The sequence below is a fragment of the Lathyrus oleraceus genome, chromosome 7 (assembly GCF_024323335.1).
Source record: "Lathyrus oleraceus cultivar Zhongwan6 chromosome 7, CAAS_Psat_ZW6_1.0, whole genome shotgun sequence".
In the NCBI taxonomy this organism is placed as follows: Eukaryota; Viridiplantae; Streptophyta; class Magnoliopsida; order Fabales; family Fabaceae; genus Lathyrus; species Lathyrus oleraceus.
The window spans coordinates 63,818,713-63,830,734 of record NC_066585.1 but is presented as its reverse complement, the minus strand read 5'-3'; the positions used below and the strand labels follow the sequence as shown (position 1 = coordinate 63,830,734).

The 12,022-nt window shown below is 39.2% G+C and overlaps 2 pseudogenes; one reads left to right on the top strand and one right to left on the bottom strand.

Moving 5' to 3' along the window:
- Positions 1–22: 22 nt before the first annotated feature.
- LOC127105598 (ribonuclease H2 subunit A-like) lies at positions 23–1,574 on the bottom strand (annotated as a pseudogene).
- Positions 1,575–9,249: 7,675 nt separating this feature from the next.
- LOC127109068 (uncharacterized) lies at positions 9,250–9,349 on the top strand (annotated as a pseudogene).
- Positions 9,350–12,022: the final 2,673 nt, after the last annotated feature.

Genomic DNA, 12,022 nt, shown 5'->3' with positions numbered 1-12,022 from the left:
GAAGCTTCGGGTCCTTGGGCTGAAAGGAACAAATTTGACAGTAAATTATGTTAGAGTCCATGCTCAAGCTAAGGAAATCCACAACGAAATGAATGATGGATGTAGATCCCTTGAATCACAGTTCTTGTCTGCCTGTTTTGTCTCCTTGCAGAAAACTTCTATTTACCACTTTTAAAATAAGTGCTGCGAGTTCCCCAACTAAACCGAACCAATGTTGGAAAACCGAAGATAGAATGTTTGTGATTTTCTAGCCAAGACTTGGTTGCGGGATCTACATTAACAAAGAAACAAAACCATATTTATTATAATTACAATGTAAATCAATATAATACTCAATATCATATGCGACGTACTCATGACACTCTCACCTGCAGGATATCCAGAACCAAAGTTCCTGTGTATATTATCAGCAGTCTCATCGAGCACCCAATCTCTTACAGCTCGGTCCCTCGTAACCTGAAAGGTTGGATTAAAGATTTTAAGTAAACAATAAAACATTATAGTATACTGATGTAGTTTTAGAAGAGAGTTAAATACCTTTGCAGCTATACTTGCACCACTGACAACAGGATGACAACAGGATAAAGACTATCAGCTTTCTTAGCAACCACAAATTTGATAGATGGGAATTTTTAGACATTTTTACCTCATATTTCCCTGGATCTCCGACCGTATCAATATAAACCTGAAAAGCACACATCATACATTACATTACATCTCTAATAATTCAATTATCTGCTTAACATTACTACCCAAGTACTTTAACAATAAAAGTTACAAAAGCCTCAATTTTCTCTTTCAGTAGCCGATTTTACCTCGGTTAGAAGCACTCCGATTTTGAGGACCCTATCAACGAGGCCCATAGCAGAGTCATGTGATATCTCATTCAAGTTTATCTTATTCCTGTTAGAGTTACAAAAAGTTACAAAACGGAAGAAACAACAATTTGAAATTCACCAGAACAGAAAAACAACAAAATCAAAAGCTAACTAACTAGGGTTTATAGATTTACTTCTTGAGCATTTTAGTAGAGAGTTCCTTTGGATCAATGACATCAACAACCCATCCAATAGAATCGTTGCCTTTCAAAGCTTCAAATAATTCCTCCCTCTTCTCTTCCTTCAGAGTCTTAGAATCTGTTTGAACAATCATTGGTGCCAATTTAATTGATTATAAAATAATCAGAAAAAAAAGAGAATGAAGTTGATTGAGAAAGTACCGGCGAAACTCAAAGTAGCTAGGGTTTTCTTGTAGGAGAGAGGACAGTATAAACAGCCATAGACCATAGGACCAAGAACGGGACCTCTTCCGGCTTCGTCGATTCCCATTATGCAAGGCTCCGATGCCCATTCTGGAACCATAGCTTCGGATCCCATTTTCGCACATATAATGGGGTTTAGGGGAAGAATCTTTCACACAGGATAAACAAGCTCTGATTGAGGGTTGGAAGAAGGGGGAGTGGATTTGGGAGAAAGAGAAGCAAGCTCTGATTGAGGGTTTGGGAGAAGAATGTAGGATTTTTAGGATTTGGGAGGGAATAACATTTTTTTCGTGACATGGAGGGAATAAAGACTTTAGACAGCGCTTTTGGTTTTAATTTTTTTTTTAATTTAAAGACTTTAGACAGCGCTTTATCAAAAGCGCTGACTAAGGTCTATATTAAAAAGCGCTTTCTAAAAGCGCTGTCTAAAGGGGGGGGTCTTAGACAGCGCTTTTAGAAAGCGCTGTCTAAGACCCCCCCCTTAGACAGCGCTTTCATTATTTTTTTGGAACATTTTCCGTGTTTTATTTTAATTTTAACCTTAGACAGCGCTTTCTTTTAAAAGCGCTGTCTAAGATGCGCTGTTAAAAGTCATTTTTGGCGTAGTGCCTTCCAAAAATTGTGTTTTGCAAGATGCGGATAAAGTACCGGATAGTGGGGTTATGTATATGGGAGAGAAGGAGCTCTTCCCAGTTGTAGGTATCTATACCGGAAATTTTCTTAAAAAGGCCGAAAACACCAACTGTGTTCCAGTTTGAGGTTGGAGGGATTCTGGCATGCAGCAGACCTTCTGTGGGGAATTGTAGCATGGTACTCAATTGGTTCTGGGTTAGAGAGTACTCGGTGTTAAACATATGGAAGGTTGCCGTACCGGTTAGAAATTCGTCTTCACCGGCGGGGGTGGTGTAGTCGTAGGAACTTAAGAATTCTAAGGTTAGGGATGGGTAGGTGGGTTGGTTATGAGTGCAAAGGAAGGTTAAGTTGGCTTGACGGAGCATCCATTCGATACCTTGGAGTAAGCCTAATTGTTGTAAACAAGGTAAATCGGGGTACCTGGTGGAAACGACGCCTCGCTGTTGGAAACGCTCGAATTGCTCCCTCTGATAATTGTCATCTACGGATCGGAAGATGATATTTCCGAAATTTTGATTTCCCGCCATTGTGATGAATTTTTGAAGGGATGATTTGGAAACAAAAAGAAGTGTATTTGATAGGAGAGAATTGTTTTGTGGTGAATGAAGGAAGGTTTGATGGGTATTTATAGGAGAAGAATTTGGAAGGTGAAAAGAAAAAGTGGTTGAAAAGTAATTAAGTGTGGTTAAATGAAAAATGAATGGGGAAGGTGAAAAGTTAAAGGTGTAGCGTTCGTCTCCAACGGCTCCTTAACGTTCACTAGTCTGAGGAGTGTTACGCTCGTCACAGGGGTGTGACGCTCGTAACAGGCACTAAGCGTGCCGTCCGTTATGGATAGTGTGACGCTCGTCACACATTCCTTTTTGGAAAGGCTTAGTGGCGCTTCACAGGATTATTTTGGTAGTGTATTTTAATGTTTTGTTTTGCTTATGATCAGTTTAGTCTGCAGTTTAATTTATTGTGCACGCTTAATCTGCTTGTATAGTAATAATTCATAGGTAGCAACAGTAGAACACAATAGCTTTTGCATAATAAAATTAACTAAACAGCTTCAATAAAAATGATCATAATGTAATACAGGAAAGGAAAACAATGAAATAAAATAGAAATAAACATGAATTCAAATAACATTAATAAATATTCTAACTTAAAACTAAATAACTTAGGAAAATAGCTAAACTCTATCCCTCTGTACGATCTCTGGCCGGTGGAGCAAAAGAGTTAACATGATGTAGCAACTCGTGAAACTGATTCGTCATACTGCTCATGTATCCTAGAACTTCGTCTCTCATGTTGGTAAATTCTCCTCTGAGGGCGTCTTGTTCTGACATCAAAGCTTCAATGGCGGTGTTATAATCAGTTCCGGGCATATGATGTCGGAGGTCAGGTATGGCTGATTCTTCGGTCGGAACAGGCTGAGGAGGAGGATCAATATCATGATAGCCGGATGGTGTCTGAGGGTCAGATTCAGCATGAGATATCTGGTCAACATAATTCTCATAGTCGTTACAAATCTCATAATCCTGGATGGATTCAGTGGATCCAGCAGGAGTTGGGGTTTCATTCAGGTTATAGAGCCAGTTCCTTTGGTTATGAACACTAGTCCTAGGATCGGGCATGGTGAATAGGCAGAGAACCTGGTTATCAATAATAAGCTCAAACTCATCAGACCCTATGTTTGCTATAAACATAGTGTTGAAGAGGAAAGGTATACTCATAGTAGTAATGCCACAAAAAGGGCTAAGGTCAAGCATAGGCTGACGTAATCCAATAGCATTACCTATCATAGTTATCAAACCGCCTATTCTAATGGGTGCTCGCTCATCCTGGATAAGGTGGTCCAAATTAGCTAACATAAAAGTGGCACCGTTTACTGGACGGTTCTGGGAAGCACAGAATATGATGAAAAGTTCATCACGTGAAACTGAAGTACTATTTGGCTTCTTCCCAAATAAAGTGTGGGTCAGGATCTTATGGAAATAGCGAAAAGCCGGGTTATGTATGTTTCCAGAGAGAAACTCATGTTCTTCGGGCTCATCATTTCCAGTCAGCTTACCCCAAAAGTGTTCAAGCTCTCTATATTCAAAAAGTTCTTCCTGGCTTACAGTGAATGTATCAAAGGAGGTAGGAAAACCCAAAAGGTTGGTAAAGTCTCTAATATTAAATTGGTACTCCATATTGAACATTCTGAACTGGATAAAACCTCTGCTAATTCCTTTTCCATGGCTGGGTAGATAGATTAATGAACTAAGGAATTCTAGTGTGAGTCTCCGGTAGGTGGTGAAATGTCTCAGGATAGGGGATGTCTCCCATCTGGTTAGTGTTAGCTAGAGAAAAGAAAACATGAGTTTAAGTCAGGATTTGGCCAAATGCCGAAAGAAGAAAGAAAAAAAAAATATTATTATTATTATTTATATATATATATATATATATTTTTTTTGAATAAATCAAGAATGAATATTAAACGGAAATTAAAAGAATAATTAAGAAAGAAATGGGGAAATGATAATAATAGAATAATAAAATAACAAATTAGTTTGTGGGTTGTCTCCCACTAAGCGCTTTGTTTAAATGTCGCAAGCTCGACAAAGAAACTGTTAAATGTAATCTATAGATCCTGGGGGCGTTTCGTCTAAGTGTAGGATTTGCGAATCCTCGTTGGTTTCCGCATAGTGATAGTGTTTCAGACGTTGCCCGTTTACGGTGAACGGTTCTGTAGATTGTCCTTTTATTTCTACCGCTCCACTGGGAAAGACTTTAGTGATATGAAAAGGCCCTGACCATCTGGATCGTAGTTTTCCCGGGAATAACTTTAGTCTAGAGTTAAATAAAAGTACTGCGTCGCCTTGCTTGAAGATTTTCCTGATATACGCTTGTCATGCCATTGTTTTGTTCTTTCTTTATAGATTCTGGCATTTTCATAGGCGTCTCTTCTGAGTTCCTCTAATTCGTTTATGTCAAGGATTCTCTTTTCACCGGCGGCTTTATAATTCAAATTTAGATTTCTAATAGCCCAATAGGCTTTCTGTTCTAATTCTACCGGGAGGTGACAGGATTTTCCATAAATGAGCTTAAATGGGGTCGTCCCAATGGGGGTTTTATAAGCAGTTCGGTATGCCCACAAAGCTTCTGGTAATTTCAATGACCAATCTTTCCTTGAAGTGGCTACCGTTTTTCTAGTATTTGCTTGATTTCTCTGTTAGATACTTCCACTTGTCCACTGGTTTGAGGGTGGTAAGGTGTAGCTATCCTATGTCTTACTCCGTATTTAAATAGTAGTTTTTCGAGTACCTTGGATATAAAGTGCGATCCACCATCACTGACTACTATTCTTGGGATGCCAAATCTCGGAAATATTATATTCTTAAAGAGTCTAGTTACTACTCGGGTGTCATTTGTTGGAGAAGCTACAACTTCGATCCATTTTGATACGTAGTCAACTGCCACGAGTATGTATTTGTTACCGAAAGAGGATGGAAAAGGTACCATGAAGTCTATCCCCCACACGTCAAAAATCTCTACTTCCAAAATACCTTTTTGTGGCATCTCGTCACGTCTAGATATGTTTCCCGTGCGTTGACATCTGTCACACTCCTTAATAGCCGCATGTACGTCCTTCCATATAGTTGGCCAATAAAAGCCAGCTTGTAGGATTTTAGAGCAGGTCTTGGATGTACTTGTGTGTCCACCATAAGGAGCGGAGTGACAGTGTTGGATTATATTTTCTACCTCTTCTTCGGGTATACATCGACGGAAAATACCATCGGGGCCTCTTTTGAAAAGTAAGGGATCATCCCAGTAATAGTGTTTTATGTCGTGGAAGAATCGTTTCTTCTGCTGGTAAGATAAAGTAGGTGGAACTATTCCAGCAGCTAAATAATTGACTAGATCAGCGTACCATGGTGTGACGGATATAGCTAAGGTGGTTGCTACTTGCATGTCGGAGTTGTTCTCTTCCAAAGTAGCTATGAGTTTATCATACGAGAAATCATCATTAATTGATGTTCTTTCCGGTTCAAGGTTCTCAAGTCTAGAGAGGTGGTCTGCTACTACGTTTTCAGTTCCTTTCTTGTCCTTGATTTCTAAGTCGAATTCTTGCAGCAACAAGATCCATCTTAGGAGTCTAGGTTTAGCATCCTTTTTTGTTAAAAGGTACCTGATAGCAGCGTGATCAGTGTAGACTATTATTTTGGCTCCTACCAAGTAAGAACGAAATTTATCTAGTGCGAATACCACTGCTAGGAGTTCTTTCTCGGTAGTGGCGTAATTCATTTGCGCTTCATCCAGGGTTCTGCTTGCGTAATATATAACGTGAAGCTTTTTATCCTTCCTTTGTCCTAAAACAGCTCCTACAGCATAATCACTGGCATCGCACATTATTTCGAATGGTTCATTCCAGTCTGGTGTCTGCATAATGGGTGCTGAGATCAATGCTTGTTTAAGAGTTTGAAATGCTTTTAAACAGTTATCGTCGAATATGAATTCAGCATCTTTCATCAATAGTCCGGTTAGAGGTTTAGTTATCTTAGAGAAGTCTTTGATGAATCGTCGGTAAAAACCGGCGTGTCCTAAAAAGCTTCGTACTTCTCTCACGGTTCTTGGGGGTTGAAGATTTTCGATTACCTCTATTTTGCCTTTGTCTACTTCAATTCCTCTGTTCGAGATGATGTGTCCTAAAACAATTCCTTCTTGTACCATAAAGTGGCACTTTTCCCAATTAAGTACTAAGTTTACTTTTACACATCGCTCAAGGACTCTTTCCAGGTTTTCAAGGCATTCTTCGAAACTTTGTCCGTATACAGAAAAGTCATCCATAAATACTTCCATGATGTTTTCGAGAAAGTCGGCGAAAATCGCCATCATGCATCTTTGAAAAGTTGCAGGGGCATTACACAGACCAAACGGCATTCGTCTATAAGCGAAGGTACCAAAAGGGCATGTGAACGTTGTCTTTTCTTGGTCATCAGGGTGAATTGGTATTTGAAAGAAGCCTGAATAACCGTCTAAATAACAGAAATGTGAATGTTTAGCTAATCGTTCTAACATTTGGTCAATGAATGGTAAAGGGAAATGATCTTTTCGGGTTGCTTTGTTTAGTTTCCTATAATCAATGCACATTCTCCATCCCGATTCGATTCGTTTAGTTATAGTTTCTCCTTTTTCGTTTTCAATAACGGTTATGCCTCCTTTCTTTGGTACAACGTGTACAAGACTAACCCATTTGCTATCAGATATAGGATATATAATACCTGCTTCCAATAACTTGGTTATTTCTTTCTTTACTACCTCACTCAGGATCGGGTTTAGTCTTCTCTGGTGTTCCCTAGAGGTTTTACCGTCTTCTTCCAACATGATGCGGTGCATACAAATAGAAGGGCTTATTCCTTTAAGATCGGTGATGTGGTATCCTAGTGCGGTTGGATATTTCCTTAAGATATGTAAGAGTTTTTCTGTTTCGAGTCTTCCTAGATCTGCATTAACTATCACAGGTCGTTCAAGTTCTAAGTCTAGGAATTCATATCTCAGATTTTTGGGAAGTGTTTTCAAATCAGGGGTTGGTTTGTTAAGACACTGCGTAGGGTCCGGTGTTATTGCTAAGCATTGTTTAGATTTGTCCTCTAAAAGATAGTCTGATGATTTGTCTTCTCCTAACTCTGCTTCTTTTATGCATTTATCGATGATATCCATGAAGTAACATGTATCTTCTATTGCAGGTGCTTTCAAGAATTGGGAAAGAATGAATTCAATTTTCTCTTCACCTACTTCGAAGGTGAGTCGTCCTCGTTTTACGTCTATGATTGCACCGGCAGTTGCTAAGAACGGTCTTCCTAGTATAATAGGTGTAATATCATCTTATCTAATGTCCATAATTGTAAAGTCAGTGGGAATGTAAAACTGACCTATGCGTACGGGAACGTTTTCAAGGATTCCTACAGGATATTTGATGGAACGATCTGCTAGTTGCACGGACATTTTGGTTGGTCTTAATTCTCCCATTTCCAGTTTCTTACATATGGATAAAGGCATAACGCTAATTCCGGCTCCTAAATCGCATAAGGCTTTGTCGATGACAAATTTTCCTATGTGACAGGGTATAGAGAAACTACCCGGATCCTTGAGTTTAGGTGGCATGTTTTGGATTATAGCGCTACATTCGGCAGGGAGTGTAACGGTTTCGCTATCCTCAAGTTTCCTCTTATTAGAAAGAATTTCTTTCAAGAATTTAGCATATGAGGGCATCTGCGTAATAGCTTCGGTGAACGGAATTGTAACGTTTAATTGTTTAAGGAGATCAACAAATTTTCTAAATTGGCTCGCATCTTTGGTTTTAACAAGCCTTTGAGGGTAAGGTATAGGTGGTTTGTAAGGTGGTGGAGGTACATAAGGTTCCTTCTTTTCTAGGGTTTCCTCATTACTCTCTTCCTTTTCCTTAGGTTCACTTTCCTCAGTTGATTTCTTAAGGTTTTGGTTTTCTATCCTTGGATCAGACGGTCCTTCCACTTCCGTTCCACTTCTTAATATAATTGCATGAGCTTGGCTTCTCGGATTAGGTTGGGGCTGTCCAGGGAATGTACCAGTTGGGGCAGCAGTAGGTGCTTGTTGTTGAGCTACTTGAGATATTTGTGTTTCCAGCATTTTGTTATGGGTAGCCAAGGCATCTACTTTGCTTGCTAGTTGTTTAAGTTGTTCGCCAGTATGTATGTTCTGGTTTAAGAAATCTTTATTGGTTTGTTGTTGGGAAGCTATAAAGTTTTTCATCATGATTTCCAAGTTGGATTTTCTAGGGGTATTATTGTTAGGTATGGATGGATTCGGTTTCTGATATCCCGGAGGTATAGATGGGGCTTGATTTGGAGACTGTCCAGGTGCGTATAAAGCATTATTACTCTTATATGAAAAGTTTGGATGGTTCTTCCAATTTGGGTTATAGGTATTCGAATAGGGGCTTCCTTGAGCATAGTTTACTTGCTCTGCTTGGATTCCAGTCAAGAGTTGACATTCCGCAGGAGTGTGGCCTTGGATTCCACAGACCTCTGCAATTCTGAGTTATACGCAACCACGGCGGCTGGAGGTGATACGTTTAAACTTTCAATTTTTTGGACCAAAGCATCCACTTTTGCGTTAACGTGATCAAGGTTACTTATCTCGTACATGCCAGTTTTCGGTTGAGTTGGTTTTTCCACCGTTGTTCGTTCGGTTCCCCACTGATAGTGGTTTTGGGCCATGCTCTCGATAAGCTGGTAAGCATCAGCATAAGGTTTGTTCATTAGTGCACCACCTGCAGCGGCGTCTATTGTTAACCTGTGTTGTATAAGAGACCATTATAAAATGTGTGAATTACTAACCAGTCTTCCAAACCATGGTGTGGGCAAAGTCTCATCATGTCTTTGTATCTTTCCCATGCTTCGAAAAGAGACTCGTTGTCTTTCTGTTTAAATCCGTTTATCTGGGCTCTTAACATAGCTGTTTTGCTTGGCGGAAAATATCGGGCAAGAAAAACTTTCTTCAACTCGTTCCATGTGGTGACTGAGTTGGAAGGAAGTGATTGAAGCCATCTTCTAGCGCTGTCTCTTAATGAGAAAGGAAAAAGACGAAGTCGAATTGCCTCTGATGTGACACCATTAGCTTTAACAGTATCAGCGTATTGGACAAATACGGATAAATGAAGGTTTGGATCTTCGGTAGGATTTCCAGAGAATTGGTTCTGTTGCACAGCCTGCAACAGCGAAGGTTTGAGTTCGAAGTTGTTTGCTTCGATTGCGGGTGGAGCAATACTTGAATGCGGTTCATCTTGCGATGGAGCGGCGTAATCTCTAAGAGCACGAGCTGGTTCTGCCATATCGGTTAAAGAAGGAAGATCTTTGAGATCAGGAAAGTCTATAGGAGGGAGATTGTTCGCAGCACGATATTCCCGAATTCGTCGTAAGACTCGGAGATATAGTTCGATATCGTTGATTCGTAAATAGAGCGGTTCGCCTTGTGAGCGAGTGCGTGGCATACAAATCAACGAAAGAAAGAATAGAAGAAAAGGAAACCTTAGTCTCTACAGCGTAACGGAAGAGTTACGATATCGATTAAATAAAAGTCCCCGGCAACGGCGCCAAAAACTTGATCGCTCGACTGTGTGAGTCGAGAATGGGATACAAACTGCAAGTGCACAGTTCTATCGCGTAGTTTTAAAAGATATCGATCCCACAGGGACTTATGAATCGATATACCGTTATCTAAGGTTACTACGTAAATCTAAGGTGAAAATGTTTGATTGTTTGGGGAAAAACTAAGAGCTAAACTAAGATCTGGATAAAATATTAATAAAACGGATATCGGTATGTAGTTCGTCAAAACTAGGGAATCAAGTCTTTGTCGGTTTCTTGGTTTTAAAATAAATCGTTTCGGTTAACTTTATTGGTTAAAGGTTTTATCTCAAACTCTCGCTCTGTTGAATAAACCATGATTTTATATTAATGTAGCTGTCACTTATAATTAAGTCAAAAATCATATTTTGAAAACAATAAAGTTGCAGAAACTCTTTTTAAGAAAATACTGACCGTTTTAAACACCCTTATCTCAAACTCTCGCTCTGTTGACTTAGGTTATATAATCAAATCCAAATGCTTAACTCTCGTCCTCACATTCAATCTTTAAAAATACTTTTTGGAAAAGGTCAGAATTTAATTAACTCTAAAACTTGCTCTCGCCCTGATCTAGAATTAATGCCTAACTTACACTGTCCAGTTAAAACCTCAAACTCTCGCTCTATTGATTTTAACTTCTTTATGTCCTTTACTTTTGTAAAAAATCTTGTTATTAACCTGTAAGTTGAGACCGTAAAAAGATTGATTTTAATTTTAAGTTTAGATAGACCGACTCAGTCTTGATCCCTTATTCTGCTTACTTTACATACCGACACCTAGGCGAATTAGCCAGACATGCTAAATAAACAAGAATACATATCATGCATAAACAGACTCATTCCAGGCAGATAATATAGATAAATAATAAAACAAAATATTAAATAATGATTAAAGAACCTGAATGCGTAATACAATAGTCTTGAACACTCCACCACAAGCCGGTAGGATTTGTTCTTGGATTCTTCAATTAAACAATAAATTAAGCCAAGGAAATAAAACTAGAATCTAACGTAAGGTTAGATCCGATAAAAAGTTGCACAATAGTTTCCGGTGTAGAAACTATTATGCGAAAAATATCTAAATGCTAAAAAGGGAAAGGTAAATTGCAAGGGAAAAGGAATGTAGAACTTGCAAAAGAAATAAATAAAATAAACAATGTTAAGTGCTGGAAAAGAAAAATAAGCAAAAAGCGTGAAAAGAAAAATGGGCAGAGCTTCGGCAATATGAGCGTGGAAAAAACCGGGGGTTGGAACTTCCCAATTAGCTGCTATTTATACAGCTGCTGGTGTAACTGCTTTCCAAGGGTTTCCGTATGCGCGGTCTTTTCGTTCCGAGGGTTAAGCGTGCGTGGAAATAGCTTTCAACGTGGTCAGTTGAGTTCCTAGCGCCAAAAATATAGGGGAATGGTGTGACGTCCGTCACACCATGTGTGACGCTCGTCACAAGAGTGTGCTTAGTGTGACGCTCGTCACAACCTTTGTGACGCCCGTCATAGGCATAACGTGCGCTTTCTTTGGGCTGGGCTTGGTCTTTGTTATTTGTTTCCTTTTTATTCCTTTTTACACCTCCTTTTCTTCCCTTTTTCACTTTTGCTTTAAAATGGATGCCTGACATAAATAGAAAGGAAAATACCGCATAATATCTGATAAAATGAGATAAATTAAAGTAAATGATAATATAATCTAATTGAATTAAGTCCTAAAATGTGATATAATTTCAAGTTATCATAAGGACCAATAAATCGAGGTGTCAACTTCTTCGACTTCAAAGCTCGACCAACACCAGTTATCGGAGTAACACGAAGAAACACATGATCTCCCTCTTGGAACTCAAGTGACTTCCTCCTCTTATCATGATAACTCTTCTGACGACTCTGAGCAATCCTCATCTTCTCCTGAATCATCTTAATCTTTTCCGTAGTTTGTTGAACAATCTCCGGTCCAACCACGGCACTCTCACCGGACTCATACCAACATAACGGTGTCCGACATCT